At 48.4% G+C, this 27572-nt stretch overlaps 2 pseudogenes; one reads left to right on the top strand and one right to left on the bottom strand.

Annotated features, from left to right (window-relative positions):
- Positions 1 to 13478: 13478 nt before the first annotated feature.
- LOC119251265 (antigen peptide transporter 1-like) lies at positions 13479 to 18393 on the bottom strand (annotated as a pseudogene).
- Positions 18394 to 18925: 532 nt separating this feature from the next.
- Positions 18926 to 23937, top strand: LOC119252088 (proteasome subunit beta type-9-like; annotated as a pseudogene).
- The last annotated feature ends 3635 nt before the right edge of the window (positions 23938 to 27572 follow it).

The raw sequence follows: 27572 nt of genomic DNA, 5'->3' as shown, positions 1-27572 counted from the left end.
CTCGGACAACTATAGGTGGCCCCTCACATGGAGGGCAGTGTACCTGCACTTTCTTTGCTGAGTCAGTACACTCCTCGGTTACAAGACCTTTTCTTATGCACAGCCAATAATAATAATAAAACTTATTACACTGCTGTTCTTATCAGGACATCCCCTGCGAGTCAGCCACAGGCCTCTACCCTTGCTGACCACCTGTGGTGCTAACAAAAAGGTGGGTGACACAGTGTGCTGGGCAACTACTGCCCCAGTACATGTCACGATGGAGGAGGTCTCAAGACAAAGCCAAAAATCATTTTGTCAGTACAGTCTTAAAACAGCTTGCACCGCGCCTTCCCTGCGCTTAGCTACCATCCACTTGCCCTTCCTGCTGAAAGACAAAAGTTGGGCATTGACTCCAATACTTTAATATCCTCCACTCCTCTTTTAATCTACTTAATTTAACAAATTCCTCACTGGCCAATAATTGTTGGTTATGCTTACAAATGGGTTTCCTGTGCCTCTGGCCTTTCCAACAACCAATTCCTCACTTGCACCCGACCATAATTGCCTTCACGGTTCCCATTTTTGGTTCAGCCTGTCCAGTTTTTTGAAGTGCCGGGTGCAGTGGCGCGCGCCTGTAATCCCAGGCTACATGGGAGGCTGAGGCAGGAGGATCGCTTGATTGGCAGTTCTGGGCCACAGTGCGCTGCACCCACGTGTGCCTGCACGTTCACCTCCTCAGACGTGGTGATCCCTCTGGGGGCGGGGGTACCACAACAGGCAGCCTGCATAAACCGGCTGGCCCAGGCCGGTTACCGTTCGGAGCACAGAGAGAGGCTCCTCCGGCGTTCTGGAAATGAATCGCATCCATTGCCAGCTAACTACCGGTCAATGTGTGTTGGGTTTTCTCTACCCGACATAGACGTTGTTCCTGGAAGTGAGCCCATGCCCATTCCAACGGTTGACCATTTTTTCAGTAAAAGTAAAAGAGCAGTACACCTTATTCCCTTATTTGCAGGCCTGGGTATAAATGCCACCGTGGCCTCAGGGACATCGGGATTAGGCATATCTCTTTCACAATATACTAAACTGTCTCAACAACTTATTAATGATGTTCATGCTCTTTCCAGTACTATTCAGGATCTTCAGGATCAGGTTGATTCCTTAGCTGAGGTCCTTCAAATCGACGGGGCCTTGATTTGCTAACAGCGGAAAAGGGGGTATTTGCTTGGTCCTACAGGAGAAATGCTGTTTCTACGCCAACAAATCAGGAATCATCCGCAATAAAATCTGACAATTACAAGATGACCTGGAAAGAAGACGCCAGGAACTAGCTGAAAATCCACTCTGGACTGGTCTCAATGGACTCTTACCCTACCTTCTTCCCCTCATAGTTCCCTATTAACCCTTTTGATATTGGTTGTCGTGGTCCTTGCATTTTAACAGAATAATCACCTTTGTAAGACAACAGATTCAGGCAAACCCATTCAGGTACATTACCATAAGTTGGAGATGCAAGATAAGGGAGGCTCTTACTCAGACTTATGCTCAGTCTGAAGAAATAAGACCCCTTCCCTGTGCGATGGACTGGTCAGCCAATGACGGGTAAGATAGGGGGCAGACTCAAAATGGCTTGAGGTGCTAAATCGCCACATGTCTGTGACTCCTGACGACCTAAGACAGGCGCAGTCCCCGAGGGTTTCTGTCTTTTCGCTCTCCCATTAGAAATAATAGAAAAGGAGGATCTGTCCGGGCCCAGACCTGGGGCCCAGACCTGAACATCCGGGTTCTTGCCTGAAGCAGGTACTGAATGTTAGCCCCAGGGAAGGTTTCAAGTTTCCTATTGTGAGGACTGACCCCTTCCACTGCTTGCTCCTTGTGGCTTGTTGGCATTGGTGGTCTCATCTTGTTCGAGATAACGAGAGACCTCCCCCTCTGAACCCTATATAACCTTGTACACATTCCTGAATAAATGAGACTGGCAATGATCCTGGCTTTGTCTCCACTCCTTGTGTACCCCTGTCCATACCAAGCCCCTGCTTCCTCCCCCGGGTACCGCGTTGATCTGCCCGGCTGGCCGGACATCCATTTGCTTGTAGGATTGTTTTCCATCCTTTAACTTTGAGTCTATTTTTATCTTTTGTAGCTAAATGTGTTTCCTGGAGACAGCAAAAGGTTGGGTTTTGTTTCTTAATCCAGGCTGCAACTCTGTGTCTTTTTATTGAAGAGTTTAGTCCATTTACATTTAGAGTTAATATTGATATGTTAGCATCTGTATTTGCCATTGTGTTTGTCTTTCCTTTGATTTTATTTATTTATTCTTTTAATAACTTTTTTTTTTTTGGCCTTCTTTCGTTGTTATTCGTCCCTCTGAGGTTCGGGCTTTAGGACTCCTTGTAGTAATTTTTGGAGTGGGGTTTAGTCGTAATGAAATTCCAGAGTTTCTGTTTGTCTGGGAAGGTCCTTATTCTTTCTTCATAAAGGAAGGAGAGCTTTGCAGGATAGAGTATTCTTGGTTGGCATCTGTTTTCTTGGAGTCTGTTGACTATGTCCCTCCACTCTCTCCTTGCCCGTAGTGTTTCTTCAGAGAAGTCTAATGTCAGCCTGATTGGTTTTCCTTTGAATGTTATCTGTTTCTTCCCTCTTGTCAGCTTCATTATTTTTTCCTTGTCCTGGATTCTTGGGAGCTTTACTATTATGTGTCTTGCTGTATTTTTCCTTTCGTCATGGAAGTTTGGTGTTCTTCTTGCTTCTTGTATATCAATTTTCAGCTCCTTCTTCACGTTTGGGAAGTTCTCTTCAATTATCTCCTTGAATATTTCTCTGTTCCTACATCTCTCCTCTCCTTCTGGGAGTCCTATAACTCTTATATTTCCTTTCCTCATGGAGTCAGATAGTTCCCGAAGTCTTTCTTTGTTCTTTTTCCTTTGTACTTCTCTTTCCTTTCTGTTTTGGTTCTTTTTATTTCTGTGTCTTCAAGAGTACTTATTCGTTCTTCCATTTCATCTATTCTGCTTTCATTGCTTTCCCAGAGTTCTTTAGTTCCTCCATTAATTCTTTGATCTCCTGCGTTTCTTTGCTTCCCTCTTTAGGGACTCAATTTCATTTTTCTAACCATTGTTGTCCCTCTTTAGGGATTCAATTTCCTTCTTCTGATCATTGTTTTCCTTTATGAGTTCTTTTTTTTTAATCACGGCAATTTTAAATTCTCTTTCTGGAAGGCTCAGAAGTTCTTCCAAGTTACTTTCATTGCATTCTGGGGGGTGGTTTTCTTTTGTGGTGTGCTTTTTCCTGAGGAGTTCTTAGGTTCCATGTGGTTCTTCTACTCCTTACTGTCTGTTTTCTAATTTGTCGTATGCATTGGGACACTGTGTTGCTGGGACTGGCCGGCATCTTGGGTGAGCTTCTCCGCTCCCCTCTGGCTCCTCTGGGAGCCATCTGTTGTTTCAAGCAGTCTTTACTGAAGGAAGGTCCCTGGTCTAAAATGCCGATGTGGGGACACACTCCCCTGTGCGCTTGGTCTGCCCCGGCGGTGGGTTCCCGCTCCCCCTCTGGGTTTGGACTGCAGGCCAGAAGGGCCTGGCGTGGGCGAGCTTCCCCGCTCACCTCTGGCTCCTGAGGGAGCCTTCTGCAGGCAGTCTTTACTGAGGAAATGTCCCTGTTCTAAAGTGGCGATGCAAGACGCACTCCCTGTGCATCCGGTCTCAGGCACACTCTTCTGCGCACCAGTCTGCCCCGGCCGTGGGTGCCCGCTCCCCCTGTGGGCTCAGACTGCTGGTCTGAAGGAGCCTGGGGTGGGCTAACTTCCCAGATGGCCACGCTGCTTTCAAGCAGTCTTTTCTGAAGAAAGGTGTCAGTGACTTTTTTTCAGGTCGCTAGGTGGCGCCAGAGATATCTCCTGTTGTTCTTGGGAGCTGCCTTTTTCACCCTGTGGGACAGGGAACAGAGTGGGAATGGTAGGGAAAACCTCAATGGCTTTGGGGTGCTGTGTCTGCCTTGTGCCCCACCGACGTGTAGGACCCACACCCCGAATTTTGTGCCCCGGGTCTCAGTTCCAAAGCCCTCAGTTCCAGGATGCAGGCTGTAGCCCAGTTCAGTGGCTGCCGGAATGGCGCCTTTTGCACCCCACTCCCGTGTCCGGGCGCCTGGTTTCTGATTACTCAGTGAGGGACTTTCACCTCAGTGAGGGCCCCCACCCATCTCCCCGCAAGCCTAGGTCGCAGGCGCAGGGACCTGGGCAGCCGAGATCCGCGTTTGCTTTTCAAGCGCGCCTCTTTTCTGCGCAAGCTTACTGGCCGGCCGGGGCTGTGTGCAGATATCCAGAGTCTGTGTTGTTCTCTAATGGCGCCCGGAGCCATTTGCTCACCGCGAATCCTGCAGGGTTCTCCACAGCTTCAGTTCACGGGGTGTGGTGGCTGAAATAGTTCCTTTCCACTCCCGGTCCCGCTTGATGCGTAGTTTGTTCTTGTTGGTCGTTGTGTTGTAGAGCAACCCCGATACAAAACAGGGTGCCTGACTGTGGGTCCTCCCCCGCGCGCTTAAAAGGACTTATCAATGCTCTACTGCAGGCACACGTGAAAGGTTAATAAAAGGTTTATTCACAAGGGAAGGGGAAATGAGGAAATGTACAGCTCTGGGAGAAAAGTGGAGACAAAGTTTTAAACGAGTCCTACCCTATCCGCCGATCAGGAATCCCAAAATGGCGCTCTCAGAGCTGGCCGCCAGCCAGGAGCGGTGAAGCCAGGAGGCGAGCGATCGCGAGCCAGAGAGAGCCCAAGGCCCACGTGTTTGGTTTTTTATATCCAACCTGGCTGCCCAACTCCACCCTCAGGTCCCAGCCACCCTCCCTTGGTGGTGATGGGATTTGTCTTTCCCAGAGTCTTGATGGCTTTAGTCTGGAGTGGGGGTGGGGTCCACAAAGCCTGTATGGGATTAACTCAGGACATCACTTCCCCTAACAATTCCCCCCTTTCACTTTTTGCCACCATTTCCATGGTGATGAAGATCAAACATATGGATGCTGGGATACAGTCTCAGATGAAAGTTTTCCAGGGTTCCAGACTGAAAGAAAACGAATCCCTCCAGGTATTGTCCATTGTGGAAAGCAAAAGTCCTCCATTCCTGGAAAAACAGTTCATCAGTCCCAGCCGAAAGAAAACATCTGGAGGCATTAGCCAGAACAAGACAGCAGATATGTCAAAATCACAGGAAAAAAATGTTAAAATGGTTCAACTTATGCAAAAATGAATTCTCTCAACCTTGATCCCAAACTTTAACAGCATAGCAAAAGTTTGCAAATTAAGTCTACTTTTAAACCATTTTGCCTATTTTTGCATAAAATCACAGGGCAGAATAACTAAGCAGCAATTTTAGCTGGCTTTGTTGAAACACTCCATATAGGATCAGAGCGAATCATTGGCATCCGGTCGATGTAGGCTTCAGGTACAAAGTTAGTCTCATCAGACTCCACCTGGGCTTTCCTCTTCTCGAGGGTACCAGGGCATTTTCGTTTTCCGGGTTGTCCAGTCCTGCCAATGGAGGCAAGCTTCCTCACCTTCTTTGGAGGTCTCTGGAACCCTACAAACAAGGCAAACAGGTTCTCCTCTTCTTGGTTCAGCTCTGTTTCAACTTTCTGGAAGAGCTCCACACAAAGCCACACAATGAAACTTATGTCCAATTTTTTTTCAGTTTAAACAAAATCCCTATGGAAGTTATGCAAAAACAGACTCTGAGATAAGTAGTAAAAGATTACTACCACTATTTTTATGCTGTGTTGGTATCAAGGGGAGAGAAAATGCAAACACAAGTTAGCTTTGTTGGGAAAAAAAATTACAACCTTGCTGCAGATCCCGGTCACCAAAACAAGAAAACTTTGTGGATTTAGAACAAAATGCAAAAAAATCATGAGTATTATGTCAAGGAAAACTTAGTAAATATGAGGTGTATTTCCAAGTCTATTCAGTCCTTAGTAGAAAAGTTTTACTCTCAACAGTTCCATCAATAGGAATCTGTTGAGACCTTTTCTCCCTATATTTTCAGAAACAATTCCTGTAGATATTAAAAAATTGAAGTATACAATATTACAAGGTGACACTCATCATTGACAATTTACATCCATATCAGGTCAAGGTGTTATTACCCGATTTCCCAAGTGACAATGCTTCCCTTCTAGTTTTACTTCATTAGGTAAAAGCCAAATAGAACAAATTCATCTAATGCCTTCCCAGGAGGAAAGGTAGAAACTTTGTGGAGTGTCTCAGGAGCTCTACTGAGGTTCCACAAAATTTCCTTGCATCAGCCAAATGACAGGCTACCAAATTTGTACTTGAATTTAGATTTCTGGGAAGCTTTGCCATAAATATCAGAAAAATAACAGAAACAACAATGTTCAATCTCTATGAAGGCACCGGCTTAGTTCAGTAGCACAATGTTGACAATGAAACCATAACCTTTGTTTTCCTCATAACTGGAGACTCTTTTTTTTTATTTCCAATGTCTATGGACACCATGTGCACCAATTTGTCAACCACAGGAGGCCAAGACAAGGACACAAGGAAAGGACATACAGACATACAACATATAGACACAAAGAGCTCTTTAGTTACCATTTATCACGCGTGGGATATCTCATGCAACTGCAGTTTCACTCATTGGCCAAAGTAACAAAAAGAAAGCAGAGAAAAAAATCTCAAAGTTAAAAAAGCAAAAAGTTAAAAAAAATAACAAAATCAAAATCAAGATTGAAAACCTTTCTGTGTAAAAAAAAATAGTGGCAGCATATGCATGATCCTAGATGTTATTTCACGTCTCCTAAACTTTGAAAGGAAGAAGATTGGTTAGAGCATGTTAGTTTTCTCAGGGTTTCTTCAGGAAAAAATGAGTCCTTGGGTATCCTGCAACAATAACTGGAAAAGAAGTCAGTAATATTCAAGTTTTTTTCTGTTTCTTAAACAAATATCTCAAGTCCTCAATGGGTTCACAAGACCAATGGGACTTCGTCTCTGGGTCAGTTCCTCCTGGGCTTTCTTAACTCTGGAATGATGTACCCAGGGTTTTATGCCTGCAAGTTTCAGAGAAGTATGTGTGCTCAACAAGACATCATAGGGACCAGTCCATTTTTCTGACAGCTGGTTTTGAGCATCCCCGCTCTGCCAAGTTTTCAGTAAGACCTGATCTCCAGGTTTGAAGGGATGCAATGGTTGATCAGGAGGCATAGAGATCCTTGAGGTTGCAAAGTTATGAATCACTGCCAGAACCTCCTGGATGTGTTTCACATATTGCGTGATCCGGCAATCTTGTGTTATTTCCGGACTGGCTTTCAGAACTGAGGCCTGGAAGGGTCTTCCAAACACAATCTCAAAGGGGCTTAATTGTAGCCCACTTCTAGGTGCCACTCTTATGCGGAGGAGGGCAAGGGATAGTACCTGGTCCCAACGAAGTTGTGTTTCTTGGCACAGTTTTGCCAAGGTTTTCTTCAAGGTGTGGTTCATCTTTTCTGTTTGCCCGGAAGACTGCGGTCTCCAAGCAGCATGCAATTTCCAGTTTATCTGTAACGCACTGCTTACTGCATGGGTGACGTCAGAGACAAATGCCGGCCCATTATCACTCTGGATAGAGTCCGGCAACCCAAAGCGAGGGATTATCTCTTTCAGTAGCTGTTTGGCAACCTCGGAAGCTTTTTCCGTCTTTGTGGGAAATGCTTCCACCCATCCCGAGAACGTGTCGACAAAAACCAAGAGATATTTGAAATTGCCTGTTGTTCTAGGCATTTGTGTAAAGTCCACCTGCCAGTCCTCAAAAGGACACTTGCCCCGATATTGAACCCCAATGGCTTTAGGGTGGGAGTCAGTCTTGGGGTTATTCCTGGCACATAATTCACAACCTCTGGTGATCCGTTGTGCTATTTTGTGTAAATACGGGCCCTTCAAATATGGGCGCACTGTTTCTAATAAGGCATCTCTCCCATAGTGAGATCCCTCGTGAAGATGTTTTAGCACCGGATATACCAGGGCCTCCGGGAGGAGTATCATCCCATGGGAGTTTACTCTCCAAGTAGAGCTGGGGTCAAACTCAGTAAATCCCCATGCACGAGCTCTCTCCTCATCCCGCTCGGTGTATTCAGGAGCATACTGAGTCAGGTCCACAAGAGGGATGAGTGCACCCTGGAGGGCAGAATGGGCAGAACGGGCAGCGACCTTAGCCACCCGATCGGCTGCCCTGTTGCCCTTTGCCATGTCAGACCCACCCTTTTGGTGGCCAGGACAATGCATCACGGCAACAGCTGATGGTAAAGCTACTGCCTTTAACAGGGCCAGGATTTCTAATGGATGTTTGACGTCCTTGTTACTGGCAGTAAGAAGTCCCCGCTCCTTCCAAATGGCCCCATGCATGTGGAGAATCATAAAAGAGTACTTGGAGTCAGTAAATATATTGACTCTTTTACCTTTCGAGAGTTCCAATGCACGGGTCAGGGCTATTAATTCAGCTTTTTGCGCTGATGTACCTGCCGGAAGAGCCTTGGCCTCCACGGTGTTCTGGAGCGTCACCACTGCATATCCAGCACATCGACGGCCTTGGTCCATGAAGCTGCTGCCATCTGTAAATAGCTCCCACTCTGGGTCTGGCAGAGGCTGGTCAGTTAGATCTGGTCGGCTGGCATACACTGTGTCTATGGTTTCTAAACAATTGTGGATTAAAGTGTCATCCTCAGGTCCATCTGCATTGCTTGGAAGCAGTGTGGCGGGATTCAGGGAGTTAGAAACCTGCAGCTTCACATTAGGATTGTCCAACAGAGCTGCTTGATATTTTCCCATTCGCCCAGCAGTCAACCAAAGTCCACCCTTCTGCTCCAGCAATGTCAAGACCTGATGTGGCACACACACAGTGATGGGCTGACCCAATGTAAACTTCTCCGCCTCGTGTAGGAGGTCACAAGTGGCAGCTACAGCACGCAAACATGGAGGCCATCCCTTAGTGGTGTGGTCCAATTGTTTGGACAGATATGCAACGGGCTGCATTTCTGGTCCCAACAATTGGATTAGTACTCCAAGGCCAACACCCTGTCTCTCATGTACATAAAGTTTGAATGGCTTCCTAAGATCTGGAAGCCCTAATGCTGGTGCTGAAATCAACTTTACTTTTATTTCTTCAAAGGCCTTTTGACATTCTGAGGTCCAAGACAAAGGTTCAGAGTCCAGGCCTTTGAGAGCATCGTACAAGGGTTTTGCTATTAATCCAAAGTTAGGAATCCAAATCCTGCAAAACCCAGCCATACCCAAAAATCCACGCAACTGTCGCCGGTTGCTGGGGACTTTAAGGGCTGAAATTACTTGTTTCCTTTCCGTCATCAAGCTCCGTCTGCCTTTCTTAATTTCAAACCCCAAATACGTCACCGTTTGTTTACAGATCTGTGCCTTTTGAGGTGACACCTTATAGCCACATTCTGCCAGGTGGTTCAGTACCACTATGGTATTTTCCAGACAAGATTTGTAGTCTGGACTTGCAATCAATAAATCATCTACGTATTGCAACAAGACGCCCTGGTTTAATTGAACCTTCCTGAGATCCCTGGCCAGAATTTCCCCAAAAATAGTTGGGGAGTTCTTATACCCCTGTGGAAGCACAGTCCAGCAATACTGGAGAGTGCTCTTGGACTTAGGGTCTTGCCATTCGAAGGCAAAAAGCGGTTGATCCTGGACATCTATTGGGATACAGAAAAAGTCATCCTTCAGGTCTAATACCGAAAACCACCCAAAGTCACCAGGTATGGCAGTTAATAAGGTGTAGGGATTAGGCACAGTGGGATGTAAATCCCGAACAATGTCATTAATGGCCCTTAAATCTTGGACAAAACGGTACTCGCCTGTATGGGGTTTCTTCACTGGCAAAATCTGAGTGTTGTACGGTGAGCGACAGGGCCAAATGAGTCCAGATTGAAGGAACCTTTTCAATACTGGCTCAATTCCCCTCAAGGCTTCCTCCTTTAAGGGGTATTGCTTCCTCCTCGGGGTTCTGCTCCCCTCTATCACTCTATTTTTACAGGCTCCGCATTTTTCGCACGTCCTGGGGTTCCATCAGCCCATACCCATTTTCTTACTCTTTCAACTATTTCTGGAGGTAAAATTTCACCTTTCGGTGGAACATCTTGAGTAAGTAACATCTGGAACCGCAGAGCATGCTCTGGAGGCACCTGCAGGTGAAGCCTCTGATGTTTTGGTGAGAATATAATTCGTGCGTTGAGCTTACTTAAAAGGTCACGACCAAGGGAGCTGTGTGGTGCCTAGCCGGCACTCCAAAGGTTGCAGGAAGGGTGTCTGTTGTGACTTCCCTGTAACCCCAATGACTGCTGCAGTCTTTTTGCTCATTTTAGTTAATTTCGAATTCAAAACTGAGTATGTCGCTCCAGTGTCCACCAAGAAATCAATGACAGGATCCCCACAGCGAGTGTTACCCGGGGCTCTGAGGGGTTATTCTAATGGGCTTCCCTAGATCTAGTGGAGCCCCGGGCACCCCTATTCTGCATCTGAACTTTCTCCATGAACTATCATCTGTCTCCTCTCCTCTGCACTTGGTTCTAGATTCCTTCTACTCTGTCTATATTCTCTCCTATCTTCACCTGAGGCTCTACCCCGTGCTGTCATTTGTCTCCTGTCCTCTGTACTGGGCTCTCGATTCCTTCTCTGTCTGTATTCCCTGTCATCATCTGAGCCTCCACTCTGTGCTAACATTTGTCTTCTTTCCTCTCTCCTTGGTTCCTGGTTCTGTGTACTCCTTCTATATTCCCTTCTGTAACCCCTACGTGAATCATCATATCTTGGGGTTCTCTGTCTTCTATCCTGCCTTCTATAATTATTGCATCTGCCGCTTCCCTGTAACCTGGGACAACTGTACTTCCAATGTCCCTCTTCCCTACAGAAAGCACACTGATTTCTTCCTAGGGGTTCACGTCTCTGTCCATTATTGTTTCTCTGAAACCCTGTTCTGTGTTCTCTTTGTAAGATAACAGTCGCAGGTTTTGGTCTCCTGTCCTCTCTATTATTATAAACCCTAAATGCCAGGTCCACTACCTGGGACGGACTCATCTCTGTGACGCCGTCCACCTTAGCTAACTTTTTCTTTATGTCTGGGCACTATGGGTAATGAACGCCATAGTGATCAGACGAGCATTTTCTGGGGCATCTGGGTTTATGTCCGTGTGGTTAGTGTATGTTTGAATAATCCTCTCAAGGAACTCTGACGGATCCTCATTAGCTCCTTGCTCGAGTTGCAATATTTTGTTAAAGTTTTTTTCTTTGGGGATCCCCTGCTGCAGTCCTACCAATAAACATTTTTTATACAAATCCAACATCGCCGTTCCTCCATTGTTAGGGTCTCATCCGGGATCTCTCTCTGGGACAACAACCTCTGGCTCTGGGGACTGCCTATCCTGTTGGTGGAGACGGTCAGCCTCCTCCCTGGCTTTCCTGAATACCATCCTCTGCTCATCCAGCGTTAATAAAGTATGCAGCATGGACTGTATATCTGCCCAGTTAGGGTGGTGGGAGACAAAGATAGAGGCAAACAAGTTCGCCATCCTCTTGGGAGCCTGCCGGTACGAGGGAACAGAGCTCCTCCAATTTAGGAGGTCCGCAGTACTGAACGGATGGTGCGACCAAAAGTACCCAGCAGGTCTCCCATGTTCATTAAAGCCACCCATTGGCATCTGGCAAAGGGGAAACTGCCCTGCCTCAGGTTGATCCTTCCTGCCAAAATGGGTGCCGAGTCTAGTGTGGGGAGGAGATGCCATTTTAGTGTCCTCCCCAGAGGGCAGTGGAGGCTGTGCAGCCTCAGGGGTCTGCACGGGAGGGCTTTGTCACGTGGAAGAGGATTTTGTCCTGAGGTATTTAAAGTATTTAAAATATGATGCTGCTCCTCTTCTAACTCTGCTCGCTGGCTGTCCTCATGGAAAGGGGAAGGTCTATCCTTTCTCTGCACCATTAGCCTAGCCTTCGCCTCCGCCATATCTAATTTATGGAGGGCAGCCTGTATTTGGTCCTGCATACCTTTAAAAGCTGACTCAAAAGTCCGATTTTGTTGTTGCACTTGATACAGCATGCTTTGATAAGCTGACTCAAAAACGTTACGATTTTCATCCCTTATACTCTTAATCGTTAAATCAAAAGCCTGATTTTGTTGTTGTATGGCCACGTTAAAAGCCTGAATTTGTTGTTGCATGGCTATGTTAAGAGCCTGAATGTGTTGTTGCACATTCTCAGTATGTGAAGTAGAACATCTACCTCTCACAGAAACAAGAATGTAGCAAATTGCGCTTACACATATTACCAAAAAACCACCCAGAAGCACAGTCTGTAAAGGGATGGCTTGTAAACCACCCATGTACGTATACAATAGTAAAATCACGTGCCATACACCAGGCTTCATCAAATTATTTATATTAATGAAACTGGTGGTGATATTTAATGGAAGAAGGCTACTCAAATTCAAGGCCGGAAGGAAACTGAAAGAACTCAGGCTAGGGATGAAACTGTATAGGCTCATGGTTGAGGCCATATTTGAGTCAAAACGCACCCACAAGGGCTGTACGCACAGGGAAAAAAAAAACAGACTTTTCAGGACTAGAGACAAATATTATACTGCTAGTCCTGCAGAACTAGTGCGCTTATGGTGACCAACGCAAGGAATGTTACTTTGGGCTGGTCAACCGCGGGTGTAACTTGGAAACCACGCTGGGCACCAATGGGAGGCTGAGGCAGGAGGATCGCTTGATCGGCAGTTCTGGGCCACAGTGCGCTGCACCCACGTGTGTCCGCACGTTCACCTCCTCAGACGTGGTGACCCCTCCGGGGTGGGGGGTACCACACCAGGCAGCCTGCGTAAACCGGCCGGCCCAGGTCGGTACCGATCGCGAGCCAGAGAGAGCCCAAGGCCCACGTGTTTGGTTTTTTATACGTAACCTGGCTGCCCAACTCCACCCTCAGGTCCCAGCCACCCTCCCTTGGTGGTGATGGGATTTGTCTTTCCCAGAGTCTTGATGGCTTTAGTCTGGAGTGGGGGTGGAGTCCACAAAGCCTGTATGGGATTAACTCAGGACATCACTTCCCCTAACAATTTAGTTTGTTTGTTGTTTTCCTCCTCTCTGCTGGTCGGAGAGTGCCGACTCTGTGGGTGGGGGAGGGGAGCAGGGTTCTGCGCTTTCCTCCCTTCTGGTCCTCTTTTATGGCAACTTTCTTCTTCGGATAGTTTGCTGGAGTCGTCCGTTATCTTCCGTGTCCCAGTTCTCACTGGGACCTGCCGCTTCTCCTCCCTATTAACTTTTTTTTAATGGGAGATCTTACTCGCAGCGTCTCCTCACCGCCATGTTGCTCCGCCCCCCCAAAATGGATTTCTTAATGAGGCCAATGAGTGATGAATTTATCATTTTTCAGCAGTTCCAAATACACACAAACAGAAATTAGATATTGTGTATCATGCCATTCCAATAAGAGGGCACTTTCTATAGGCTAGTCTGACAAAAGTGTAAGAGGGTGGTCCTAAGGTAAAGGGGAGGTTCCAGTTTCCGGCCCCACCCAAGAAGTGCAGAGCTGAGCAGGGAGAAGCAGCAGCTAGAGAGGAGACTGGAGAGAAGGAAGGAGGAAGGAGAGAAGGAAGGAGAGAAAGCCAGAAGGAGACCTGGAGGAGACACATGGAGCAGAGAGACACGTGAAAAAGCTGTACTTGCTTCTTGGTCTTGGACTAGTTGAAAAAGATGGGGTGAGAGACGGTGGGGAGGCTAACAATGGCAGCGGTTATCTTTAAAAAAAAAAAAATAAGATTTATTTATACAAGAACCAGGGTACAGACTAGATGCACAGGAGGGTGAGAGGACTCACCAGAGACTGAGTGGGGAACACAACAGGCAGACTGACGAAATATACTGCCCGAGGGGAGCAGTGGTGGAGACAGGAGAGGTCTGCTCCCCATGTGAGTTGCTCCGAGGCCGGCGGGGATCCAACCGGCATTGCAGAGGCTAAAGACAGCCCCACAGCGCTGCGCTCAACTGCCTGAGCCACCAGGAAGGCCCAACGTTAATCTTGATTTTGATTTTGCTCTTTTCCTTCCAGATTTATCTCTTTCCTAATCTTTTTTATGGTTCCCACCACCCCCCCCCCCCGAAGGTGTTTAGACTTGTGGCAGGCTTTCAGGCCTTGCTCTGGGCCAATCCTTTTGGCTAGACTTTTACCCACAAGGGGATGGGAAACTTTGGGTTCTGGATTTGGAAACCATATTCTTTGTCTTTTCTTTGTTGTACACTAGTTGTATTAAAATTCCTGTCCGTTAAAGGTCTAACAAAACGTTTTGTCTTGTTGCAGGGGATGGCAGAACTTATTTACAGCAGACAGGTTTGGGGGCCTGGGGTGCCCCCTCCCTGCCCTGTAGCAAAAGAGTAATTTCAGCTTTCCAGGAATGAAGATGCTATTACCTTGCCTAATTCGTGTGCATGTGTGTATGTATGTAAAATTAAAAAAAAGACAAACTACGCAACATGAAACAGATTGGAAATACACAGAAAATTAACTCCAATGACAAACAAACAATAATAACAAAAATATAACCAAAATTACTAAGGAGGAGAAAATTCAAGTAATTAAGGCATTTCTTAACTCACTGAAAAAAAATAAAATAACATAGAGGGCCTACCCGGTTGAGCGCTGGGTTGCAAAGCTGCCCGCAGCCTCTGCAGCCAGTTCGATCCCCGGCTACTCCCGGCCACCATCATCACATTGCTTGGAGCACTTAGCTCTGCACCAAAGACTTTCATGAATGTAATGTCATCTACTATTGATGTCAAAAGCCCTAAGAACAAATTGATACCATTCTCATTTTTTCAAATGAGTAAACCATCTAGAGAAGGCAAGTCACTTGCCCATGGTCCCAGTTCCAGTGAACAGTGGCATCAAGTCAGGAACTGCTGGTCTAGTTCTCTTTCAGTGACATCACAAATGCCCCTCATCCTTGACTCCAACTATTCCCAGGGCTGTTACACCCACACAGTCCTAACATGAAGCAGGCCCAGGCGCAGGAATCCATGGCTCCCCACGCCCCCCGTGGGAGCCAAAGGAAGGCCCTAGACTGAAAGACGTGGCCGCTCCCCAGTTTGTGTACTCTTGGGAAAAGAAGCAGGCCACCGTGTGTAACAGAGGGAGCGGGTGCGGCACACTGAGCGGGCTAACTGGGCCTCAGGTTGATAAGATGAAGACACCAAACCAACCACCACTCAGAGGAGGAGTAGGGAAAGGGAATGGACCCAGGCATCCCCGGGTGCTCACATTGGTGGAGCAGGTGTCAAATGCATAGGCCAAGGCCTCCTTCTGGCTAAGTGTCTTCAATTCCTGAAGTTTTTGTCTAAACTTCTGGGCCTCTCCTTCCTCATTGGCAAAACTCCGGACTGTAGGCATAGCAGACAGCGCCTCGATGGCCACCTGGCTGGCCTGTGCGAGAGATTCCTGCTTCTGTGTGGCCTGCATCTGTGGAGACACAGAAAAGAGATGTCACACAGGGTTGGAAAACCATAAGGGACACTAGTGTCTGAGTTACCTGGCTGGAGATTAAAGATGAAAAGGGAGAGAGGGACAGGAAAGAAGAAAAAGGGAGACAGTCACACCCTAAGACTAAAGAGATACAAAGGAGAGGAAAATGACTCAGGGGCTGTCAGGGGCCACATCCTTGAGATTGATCATCATATCCTTAAAGACAGATGTGGTCTGAAGTTAAAAGCACAGAGAATGTGAAGGTCAGCTTTGAGCAATCTGAGACCCAGCCAGATGCACAATCAGGGAGTGTGCCAAGAAAGTTATGAAGAAATCTTAGAGGAACTGAGCCCTCTGAGTCTGGGGAATGGGGCCTGTGTACCTGGGCCATTGCCCTGGTCGTACCTGGTACCATTTTCCCAGCTTCTCAGGCAGAATGAAAAGCAGAGACAGGGAAACCAGGGTGACAGGGTAAGGGACAGGGTGAGGGATAGTGACCCCCAGAGCATGAGCACCAAGAGACACAGTCCCCGCACCAGGTACCACAGCAGTAGGTTCAGCCTTTCGCTCAGAGATTCACTCACGGTGGACGTGTCCTCTGTTACCGAGATGTGATGGCACCTGCCAGGAGTTGGGGAGAAGAGGGCGGAGTGAATGAGAGGTTCAAGTGGATGGGAGACTAGCAGTGGCAAGAATACCAGGGAGAGGTGTCAACATGACCTTGTAAGGAGGCTGGGAAAATGGTGAGGTATAGAGGGAGGCTTGGGGATCTCAGTGCAGGAAGGATGAGTGCTAGCGCAGAAAAGCCTGGCCAAGGCCCTTCATTTTAACTATAAGGAAATCAATAGCCATGTAAATTTCCATTTTTCTGACAGATTTCTGTGCCACACCTATCCGATGCTGTACACATAGGTGGGAAGAGCTTAATGTGCTGGTCGTTTAATAGAGTTGGTGGGAACATGGGGAATGCAGTTTAGGAAACTGTGTCGTGCACCAGATTGGGAGTCAGAACACTGGGAGTCTCCCTCCACTTCCTTCTGTCACATGTGACAGGAAGTGTCAGCATTAAGGTGCAGGCCTCAGTTTCTTTCATTATAAAATAAGGCAGTTAGACTCTGTGATCTCAAAATTTCCATATTTGAAATTCTGTGGTTTCTATCTAAATACACATATAGGAATAAATTTATGGGGAAAACCTTGCCTTGGATGGAAAAATTAAGTCTTTCTGAAAGTATTTTGCTCATGATGTGTAGCAAGAATAAGAAATAGCAGTGTGTTCGTGTGTGTGTGTGTGTGTGTGTGTGAGAGAGAGAGAGAGAGAGAGTGAGAGAGAGAGCAGACAAAGCATGGCTATGTGTAAAAGAGGTTGTATGGGGATATAAAGAGTATAGCCATGTAGAGTGAGCTTCCATGTGAAACCTGTTTGGTTCTGTTGGAAAAACTCTGTTTCCTGGCGCAGGACAGCTTGGAACACCTCTCCCTGCAACTGGCTGTGCATGTGGCCCATGGTGCTCTTGTAGATCGCATCACCCAAGAATTCCAGCACTGCACTAAGGAGAGTTGGAGCAAAGGAAGGTTAGGGCATGTTCAGGAGACAGAGTACGTCCCAGGTATCCCTGCAGAAGTGCACTTTGGACAGCAGCCCCAACTTCCAACTCCCTCTTTCAGGGCCCCACATTCCCAATTTCCATCTTCAGCCCCCAGACCTGGCTATGGTGAGGGCGGACATGAGAATTATGTTCCGGGTGAAGGCCGTGGCTGCCCCATCTTGTAGAATACAGTCAGTGAGTCTGCTGGTGAAGAAGGGGATGACCATCTCCCCTGGGGAGGGAGAGGAGAGAGGGTCACTGGCCAACACCACGTGTCAGCAGCTCAGCTCCACCCAGGCTGTCCCAGCCACCCCTCCTTCACCACTCGCTATTGTCCTGGGAGGCTGCAGAGGAGGAGGACCCTGAGGATATCCCTCCACCGAACAGGCCACCCTGAAACACAAGGCTGTGTTTGCACCAGATCTTTAGGGGTTTCATTAGAAGGCTAGAGATTATGGAGTGAGCTCCTCTGGCATCATCTCTGAGAGTGAGATACTCTCCATCTAAGCTGGAGCCTTAGGCCACAAAGGCAAGGGCTTGCCAGAGGGACTCAATGAAGCAGCTTCACAGGGTCACACAGGCGTCCAGGACTCTCTCCTCCACATGGGAGGGTCTCCTCAAGATCCGGGCTGGGTTCCCAGACCCACACCAGCCTGCCCTGCTGACCTTGATCTTGATTGCCCCCAGCCCCCAGCCCCTGCCCCTTCCCCGCAGCCCCCTTCCCGACACAGGAGAGGACCAGCAGGACCAAAACCAGTGGGAGGCGGCGGATCTCCGAGCCCAGGCAGCCCAGAAGTCTACGAACCAAACCGTGTCTCCAGAACCCCCGGGATCCCCAGGCCCCCGAAGGCCCCCAAGCTTATGCCACAAGGCGACCGCGGGCAGTGCAGCCGCGTAGCTGACGGCGAAGGCGTCCAGGCGACTTCCCCAGTGCAGGAGCTCGGCGCTGTCGGAGACCCTAGGGGCCCCCAAGACTTCAGCTCTCGGAACACGGCAAGTCCAGGCAGGGCCAACCCCAGCGCCGCCGCCAGCGGCTCCCCAGCAGCCGTCCATGCCGGCACCCCTGCGCCCTCGGAGCCGGGCGCCGCGCAGAGGACGCCTCGCGCCCCCAGCCACAGCGCGGCCCAGCGGCTCAGGCCCACCAGGCAGAGGCGGGACAGCGGCGGCGCGGTGGGCACCAGCAGGGAGAGGACCCCGGGCAGCGCCGGCCGCAGCAGCAGCAGGTCGGCGAGCAGCAGCAGCGCGGGGCCCAGGCACGCGAGGGGCGCCCGGGACGGGCAGAGGCACCCGCCGGGCGCCGGCCTCCCCGAGCTGGCCATCGGCGCGCGGGCCCGGGGCGTCGCACCCCGGAGCAGGGGTCTGGGCGCCGCGGTGTCCGGGTTCCCGCGGGCCGGGGCGGGGCCCTGGGGAAGTCCCGGGAACCAGCGCAGCCCGCGCCGCCCCGAAGGGAGCCGTTTATTGGGAAGGAAAGCGAAAGCGGCCGCCGGCCACGAGGTCCGCCCACTGGGGATCGCGCGCGCCGGGACCGCTGCGGGAGAGGGCGCTGAGGTCAGACCTGACTTCAGATCATCCTCGGCGCCACCACGGGCACCAGCCCCCCGTTTCCTCTAAGTGGCCCCCTCGCTGCACCCGCTACTGACTGTCTCACTCCAGCCTCAGGCGGGGCTCTCGCGTCACCTGTCTCCGGGCAGGTTGGCCCCGCACAGGTTGGCGCGGCGCGGCGCGGCTCCCTCGGGGCCCCCGGCGCCCCCTGGCGGCAGGGCGTGGTGAGGGGCGGGCCGGAGGCTGCGCGCGGCGCGCGGTCCCGGGTCGCGAACCGGTGCCCCGAGCAGCAAGAAGCGCGGCGCAGAGATGCCGCGGGCGGGAGCACCAACCCGGGACCTGCCCCAGGCCGGGAAGGCCACGCGGGGGTAATAAGTCTGGGTTTGAGGGTTAGCAGCGGGGAAGGGAAGGTGAATGACAGGGGGACCCTGGAGTCTAACAGTGTGAGGCGGTGGCTTGTAGCACCAGTGCTGGCACCTCACAATGAATTTAAGGCATCTCTGCTCTGAAGGGGATCTTCTGGGGGCCCGCGAAGGGACCAGGCATGCGAGGCGGCGGCGAAGGGGGTGGTTTGGCTCTTGGCTGCCGGCGTCAAAGGGAAGCTGTTTTAATGCCCTTTTGCTTTCATTCTGAACTGGAGAGAGGGACTTTTAATTCAAGTTGGAGAAGGTGAGGGTTTGGTGCCCTGGATGAAGTAGGACAGCATTTGGGAGACGGGAATGTGGATACTGATTGAAGAGAGACAGCTCATCTCACAGACCTTTGATAAACTGGCCCCCTGAGGCGGGGAAAATCATAGCCCCAGCACTGACAGGAGGGTTCATGTGAGCTGGTGGGGCCTTCCCGAGCTTGGGGAAAGAGGACTCCTGCTTGGCCCAGGTGCCGCCCCGCTTCCTTTCCTTCCTCTTCCCATTCTCAGACCCTGCTGCGGACTTTGCCCAGCTTGCGCCTGGGGCCAGTGGCAGCCCAAGGCAGACCGGCTTCTACACCCAGCTTGCTGCCACCGCTCCTGCCTGGAGGGCAGCTTTGTCTTAAGGGAGTAGCCACCAGAGTAACTTATGGTGCCTGGAAAAGATAGCAGTAAAACCATTTATAAGTTAGAAAATCTTCCTTTGCTGTTAGATGAGCAGCGGAAAGTAGACAGTAGAAGTCAAAACAAGCAGTGGCAATTAGACTTGACTTTTAGTCCCAGATCTGCCACTAGTCTTTGTGAATTTCACAAAGCACTTGCCTTGTCTATGACTCAGATTCTTCGCCTGAACCACGGATCCATCTTTAAGGCCCCACCCAACTCAACAGTAGAAAAATATGTAACTTTATTCTTCCTTAATTCTTTTCCTTAATTGCTTTTCTTGACCTGAAAAAGTCAACTCAAACTTCCTAATCAAAATCTTGGTACAGATCTCTTCTCCTGGCTACTAAAACACCTACCTACTTCTTGGTCAGAATCCTTTAAATGAAACTTGTATTTTAAACTGTCTCATACTGCTGCTTCCTCCTTCCTTGACACATGGCCCTGCTAACCAATGATCCCCTCAATGCTTTCTATTGTTCAATAAACTAAAAGAGCTCACTTCTGATTAAATGGAAGTGGGGGCCACAGATTCTGGCCTCAAAGAGACCTGAGCTTTCTTCCCAAGGTCACAGTTGCTCTGTGTCATCTATACAGTATCTGCGCACACAATAAACACATGAAGTGGTGGTCATTTACCTGTGGGGCTGCTTCACCCGTGATTGTAAGTTCGTCTCCCTGAGCCCTCCCCTGAAAGGGAACACTTGTGCCTCTAGGACCCTCATACACCTCTGTAAGTGGAAAGGGTTCCACTTAAGAAGGCCGGGTCTTAGGGATGCAATCTTTCCAGTGTTTTCTCAAGCATGGGCTCTGGCATTGCCTTGTGGCGGCAAGAGACAGGAGAGAAAATGGGTAAATGGAGAGAAACCTGTACTGGAGTCAGCTCTGGCCCAAATTACTGTATGACATTGGGCAGGTCACCTTCCCTCTCTGGGACTCTTTCCTCATCTGTAACATGAAGAGATCGAAGCTCTTTCTGTGCTGACACTGCATCCTCTGTGTCTCTGCAGACAACCATCATGACAGTAGAGTTTGACAGGGGTGTTGTGATAGGTTCCAATTCCCAGATGTTTTCAGGGTAAGTACAAGTTACCATGTGTGATTTTGGAAAGAATTTAATGCCCCCAATGCACACTTTTCTTACCCATTCACAAATCGATTGGGGCTTGGTGAAAATGGAGTTAACCTTCCAGAAAAGTTATTGCAAGATATTGGTTGCATGTTTTAGTCTCTGCATTCATGGAGAAGAGTAAAATGCTTATATGGCTTGTCCCTGGGAGGAATAGGGTCTGAGAAGAGGATAGGGATAGAGGTCTGAGGGACCCCCTTTCATCTATGTTTATAAATAGAAACGATGGTCCTATAAACAAATATTCCATCATCAAAAATTGAACTGATTTTGTCTCTTTCTCTCTCCTGGTCAAGTGTTTCACGTGCAAAATGAGTATATGGGATTAGATCTATATTAGTCTACCTCAAGATGGTTAATAGCAAGACAAATCAATAAAAAGAACATCATTCTCAACTTATATAAATATTTTCTTTTGTTATAAAAATCTAAGCCTGATAATGTGTCTAATTTTGGTTATTGCTTGCTGTGTTTCATTTTGAGGTGGTTTTTTGCTTTCTGCTTTATTCCAAAAAGTAACTTTCATTAACTTTGTCTATTCTCTTGTCAATAAAGTTGAGAAACACTGGATGATCAACCTCAAAAATTCCTGCAGCTCTAACATTGGTGACTATTGACCCCTCCCGACAGCCAGGCAGTGATGAACCGAGTATTTGACAAGCTGTCCCCCCTGCACCAGTGCATCTACTGCGCCCTGTCGGGTTCAGCTACTGATGCCTAGGCCATAGCGGACATGGCTGCCTACCAGCTGGAACTCCTTGGGTATGAAGCTCTGGGGACCTCACTCCACACAGCTAGGGCCCCCAGAGTGTAACATTGAACTAGCACTTCAACCTCTTGAAGTTGATTTCTGCATCTTGTAAACTGAAGATAATAGTCCCTACCAGACCTCATCATATGGGTATTTTGAGAATGAAATAATATGTGAAGGCAATTTGAAAACTATGAATCACTATCCTAATACAAATAACGAGGAAGAAAATGACGATGTGGCCACCAGAATACCTGGGGGTTAGCTGTGAAAAGTCAAGGTCATGGATGAGAAGTAAAGATATCTGCTTTTACCCACAGGGGAGGGCCCTTGCAGCAGAGAGTACTCGTCATTGGGGTGGCAGTGGGGTTAGGGGGTCAGGGTAATGGAGGAGAACAACTGAAATCTTCTTACCAAGTGGTGGTGTGAGACATGGTTCCCCCATACATGCGGGAGGGGAGCTGGAGTTTGAACTGTCGCAGCTATAGTTTCAGGCGTCACTTGCAAGGGATGGTGAGAATGGCGCAGGAGGGTGGGGCTTGAGGCAGTTGTATTGACCCTGTGCCTGTCCTTTCCTTCAGAATGGAAATGGAAGAACCTCCACTTGTTTTGGCTGCTGCAAACGTGGTGAAGAACATTCCCTAAAAGTATCGGGAGGACCCGTCTGCGCATCTCTTGGTAGATGGCTGGGACCAACGGGGCCATGTGAGTCTCTCCCCATACATGCCCTCCCTCCTTTGCGGTTCCCCTCCCCTACAGAAGGGAGTGAAGGTCACATGTCATTCCTGCAGTGAATTTCAAAGACTGCCTCTTGAAAGCATAGTACATGGGGTATGGGGTACTGGGCTTCACTGCAGAAAGTGGAGACCACCTGCTTGTCTCAGTGGGAAGGAAGATTTTTTTCTTCTTCAGTATTATAATCTATAACTATTAAGTGGAATTTTCAATATACAGCTTTATATTTGCTCAAGACTCGGTAGTGGTGGTCCACTGTCTTTAATAATAAACTAAAGCTATTACTTTCTTACTTTCTTGATCTACCAAATTTCTATAAATAATCTTTTTAGCCCTATATCCTCTTACTTTCAACATGTAACCTTTATTCTACATAGGCAAAATATGATTATTTTCTCTTTAGTGTGACATAGTCACTCAATAGCAGTGCCTAATTTATATTATTTCCTTTTACCTCTATGAATCACTTCCTCTGCCACTTTTCTAAATATTATTTGCCCTTAAAGTGCTAAGTCTGTCTCATGTCTAATGTAAATACAAATAAGTTTCTCTGAACTCTTCTGATTGTCACTCTGTTTTTAGCACTTCATCATTTTCTACTTTTGTCACAACCTTTGTCTACTTGGCCTTCTGCAGGTCAAGGAGATTTTTTCTTTTAATATGAAAGACTTTTCCCCTCACCAAACCACCTGTGCCCATACCTCATCTGCTCCATCCCCAATCTTCCACCGTCTCCCCTATTCCCTCTGATAAAAATTTCTTCTTTTCCTGAGTTCAAGTTTTACTTCCACCATCTGCTGCTGTAAAGTCTGACCTGTGATGCCTCCCCGGGTGTACGGAACCCTGGACGGAATGCTGACGCGACAGCCCTTTGCCATTGGTGGCTCTGGCAGCATCTACATCTATGGTTATGTGGACGCATCATATAAACCAGGCATGTCCCCTGAGGAGTGCAGACGCTTCACCACAAATGGTAATAAAGCAGGTGGAATCGTACCTGGGGACGGTTTTTAACATGGGAAGGAAGCAGACTGTGAGGAGCAGAGAGACGAATACGTGGGTGACCATTTTCTTTAACATCCACACTGGGATGCTTTTGTGAGTGAAAGGGAGCAGAACAATTGGATGGGACATCAAGACAAGAGGCATGAACCAGGACTGTTCTGAGTACAGCAATTAGGGCCAGGGTTACCCTAACAATCAGTGGTGTGGTGGGGCTGGATTGGGCCAGCTTGAGAGTTGATTGCTAAATATCCAAGAATTTGTGAGCTATTATTAAGCTGTTTCTATTATTAAGCTATTATTAAGCTGGAGGTGGGGGACATCGGGAGATGCTGCGCATGAAGGCATTTTCTAAAAGCTGATTTTCCCACACACCACTAATTACCTCCAGGAGGTGGATTTTGGGGTCTGAGATGGAAGGAGGCATATGGGCCAGAAGGGAAGGGAAAAGATCGTTGAATCTCAGCCACTCTCTCCAACGCTCCAACCCGAAACCGTTTGCAGCTATCGCTCTGGCCATGAACCAGGATGGCTCGAGCGAGGGTGTCATCTACCTGGTCACTATTGCAGCTGCTGTGTGGATCTTCGAGTAAATCTTGGGCAATGAGCTGCCAAAATTCTATGATGAGTGAATCTCCTCAGACTTCCCTTTCTTATTTTGTAATAAATAATCTGAGAACACAACCTGCTCTCGTCAATGGGAGACAAGTACTCAGGGAGAGGAAGCCTGAGGAAGGGGCTTCTTGCCTCCCAGAGGTAGCACACCCCTTTTGTTCCTTTGCCACCATACCGAAAACACCTTTCTCAGAGGAGGGGATGGGCATACTAGAAAGAATCCTGTACCTACTGTGACATGTATTGAATGATTCTGAAATACCAGAAATGATAAAGTTCTCATTCTGAACCCCCAAGGGTGAGGTACAAATGAGGAGTAGGGAGTCATTCCCTTAAAGCTGGACTGATAAGTGGGTAGACACCTGAATGAGCTGAGGGCTCCAATGAATGCTCTTGTAAAAGAATTCCATTCATTAAGCATTCATTCACACTGGAGATCAAAGCATGGCAAATGCTTAAATATTCTGAGAGCACTTGTGAATTTCAAAGAATAATAGCAATAATCCCAAAAAAGCTGCATTCATTGAACCAGCCATTAGCTAAATGCTTATAAACTTTGTCGCTTAGAACCCAAACTTTATCTGTTAGTACTTACATCAGTACTATTACTACTTCTATAAAGGAAAGAGTAAGTCACTAGACCAAATTCCAAGTTCAAAAATAGCCTGGGTTTAGTTTTACCATATGCCCCTTCTCTCTTGTTATATAAACTTTCTATGCCCTCAACTTCATGCCTCACCTCCTTTTTGAAACCTGCAATAGTTAGCTTGGCACATTAGTTGGCACTTAGAGCGTGGTTACTGGATGTCTTCAGTGTAATAAACAAGCCACTTCCTAGGCCATCTTTGCCATGTGCATCCCCATCAGTGGGACAAATCACCCCTCTTCTGTTGGTCTCACTTCCTCCTTCTATCAAGTGGAGGTGTTGAATGACTTCTGTGGTGGTTTGAAATTCTGGCATTCAGTGCCAGTTCGCTGATAAGTGAGAACACCTTTAATAAAATAATGGCAGCCCACCCAGGAAGCTTCTGTCTGCTTTTCTTTCTCCATCTCAGGCTAATACACAAATTCAGAATACTCCAGAAACAACCCAAGGCCCTAGAGAGGATGTTTGGTTTCGGGCGGGGAGGAGAACCTAACTTCTAGATACTTGGTTTCTTTTGAGCCATGATATTTAATTTATTTTGAAATTTAAAATTACAGTTTAAGAGCTTATTGCTCCCATTGATCACAACCTGAGACTGGCGGTTGATAAGAAGCAAGTACTGAGAACCCTGGAAAAGAAACCAGTAGGTGGATTGTGAAGAGTCAGAACTTGGGGAGACAACCCTCCCAGACCTAGTTTGCCATTTTTCCCCTCTCTCCTGTCAGGGTTTAGCCCCACCACCAGGCCTGGGGTGAGAGCTGCACAGACTCAGCAGCAAGTGCTTAATCTTTAGGAGAAGCATCAAGTCTCTGACCAGAGGAACCAAGAAAAGGGGCCTATGGGGAGGAGGCAGGAATCCCCCCAGAGCATAGCTAGACAAGGGAATCCCCAGCTAGAGAAGGGAATCCCCCAACTGTAGGTGTGAACCCCCATGAGTCCTTGTGGTGCCTGAATTGCACAAGTGAGCAATGTGCCAAAAAAAAGCAGAGCAAAGACTGAGGACAAGGTAAGATTTCAACTTTTTGAAACCCAAAAGCTGTCTTTTTCTTTCTTGCGAAAGACTTTTGTCCTTATGTTCCTAGTTTCAAAAGGGTTTATAACACCTTAAAGGGACAGACACACTTTTTTTTTTTTTAAAAAAGAAGGGAGGGGCAGATCAACATGGCGGCGAGGAAACGCTGCGAGTAAGGTCTCCCATTAAAAAAAAGTTAATAGGGAGGAAAGTGGCAGGTCCCAGTGAGAACTGGGACACGGAAGATAAACGGAAGACTCCAGCAAACTACCCGAAGAAGAAAGTTGCCATAAAAGAGGACTAGAAGGGAGGAAAGCTCAGAACCCTGCTACCCTTCCCCACCCACAAAGTCCGCACTCTTCAACCAACAGAAAGGAGGGAGAAAAAAAAAAAAACTGAAACAACCTATGCAAACTACAACCTAGAACAAACTACGCATCAAGCAGACTGTGAGTGGAAAGGAACTATTTCAGTCACCACACCCCATGAACGGGAGCTGTGGAGAACCCTGCAGGATTCACCGTGGAGGAGAGCCAACGGCTCCAGGCGCCATTAGAGAAAAACAAAGACTTCTGGAGACCTACACACAGCCCCAGGCCAGCTGGTAAGATTGCGGGGAGAAGCGGCGCACTTGAAAAGCAAACGCAGATGGTGACTGCCCAGGTCCCCACACCTGCGACCTAGTCTTGCGGGGAGACGTGCGGGGACCATCACTGAGGTGAATGTCCCTCACTGAGTAATCAGAAACCAGGCGCCCGGACACGGAGCAGGGTGCAAAAGGAACCATTTCTGCGGACACTGAACTGGGCTACAGCCCATGTTCTGGACCTGAGGGCTTTGGAACTGAGACCCAGGGCACGAAATTCAGGGCATGTGTTCCCCACGACGGTGGGGCACAGGGCAGATACAGCACCCCAAGGCCGTTGAGGCTTTCCCCACCACTCCCACTCTGTTCCCCATCCCATGGGGTGAAAAAAACAGCTCCCCAAGGACACCAGGAGAGATCTCTGGCGCCACCTAGCGACCAGAAAAAAAATCACCAACATCCCATAGAACAGGGACCTTTCTTCAGTAAAGACTGCTTGAAACCGGCAGAAGGCTCCCAGAGGAGCCAGTGGTGAGCTGGAAGTTTGCCCACGCCAGGTCCCTTCTGACCAGCAGTCCGAGCCCAGAGGGGGAGCGGGCACCCACAGCCAGAGCAGACCGGGCATGCAGAAGAGTGCGCCTGAGACCGGGTGCGCAGGGAGCATGTGCCGCATCGCCATTTTAGAGCAGGGACATTTCTTCAGTAAAGACTGCCTGAAACCCGCAGAAGGCTCCCTGAGGATCCAGAGGTGAGTTGGGAAGTTTGCCCACCACAGGCCCCTTCTGACCTGCAGTCCCAGCCCAGAGGGGGAGGGGGAACCCACCGCCGGGGCAGACCGGGTGTGCAGGGAATATGTCCCACATCGCCATTTTAGAACAGGGACATTTCTTCAGTAAAGACTGCTTGAAACCCACAGAAGGCTCCTGGAGGAGCCAGAGGTGAGCTGGGAAGTTCACCCATGCCAGACCCCTTCTGTCCTGCAGTCCAAGCCCAGAGAGGGAGCAGGAACCCACCGCTGGGCAGACCAGGTGCGCAGGGAGCGTGTCCCAGCATTGGCATTTTAGAACAGGGACCTTCCTTCAGTAAAGACTGCTTGAAACTGACAGATAGCTCCCGGAGGAGGCAGAGGAGAGCGGAGAAGTTCACCCATGATGCTGGCCAGTCCAGCAACACGGTGTCCAAATGCATACGACAAATTAGAAAACAGACAGTAGGACGTAAAGAACCACACGCAACCTAGCAACTCCTCAGGAAAAAAGCACACAAAAATAAAAAAACCACCCACCAGATTGCAACGACAGTAACTTGGAAGAACTTCTGAGCATTCCAGAAAGAGAATTTAAAAATTGCCATGATTAAAAAAATGACAGAATCATAAAGGAAAACAATGATAAGGGAAAATAATCAA

The sequence above is a fragment of the Talpa occidentalis genome, unplaced genomic scaffold (assembly GCF_014898055.3).
Source record: "Talpa occidentalis isolate TD23 unplaced genomic scaffold, MPIMG_talOcc4v2.1 talOcc4.2, whole genome shotgun sequence".
Classification (NCBI taxonomy): domain Eukaryota; kingdom Metazoa; phylum Chordata; class Mammalia; order Eulipotyphla; family Talpidae; genus Talpa; species Talpa occidentalis.
This window is presented reverse-complemented; position numbering and strand designations above follow the sequence as displayed.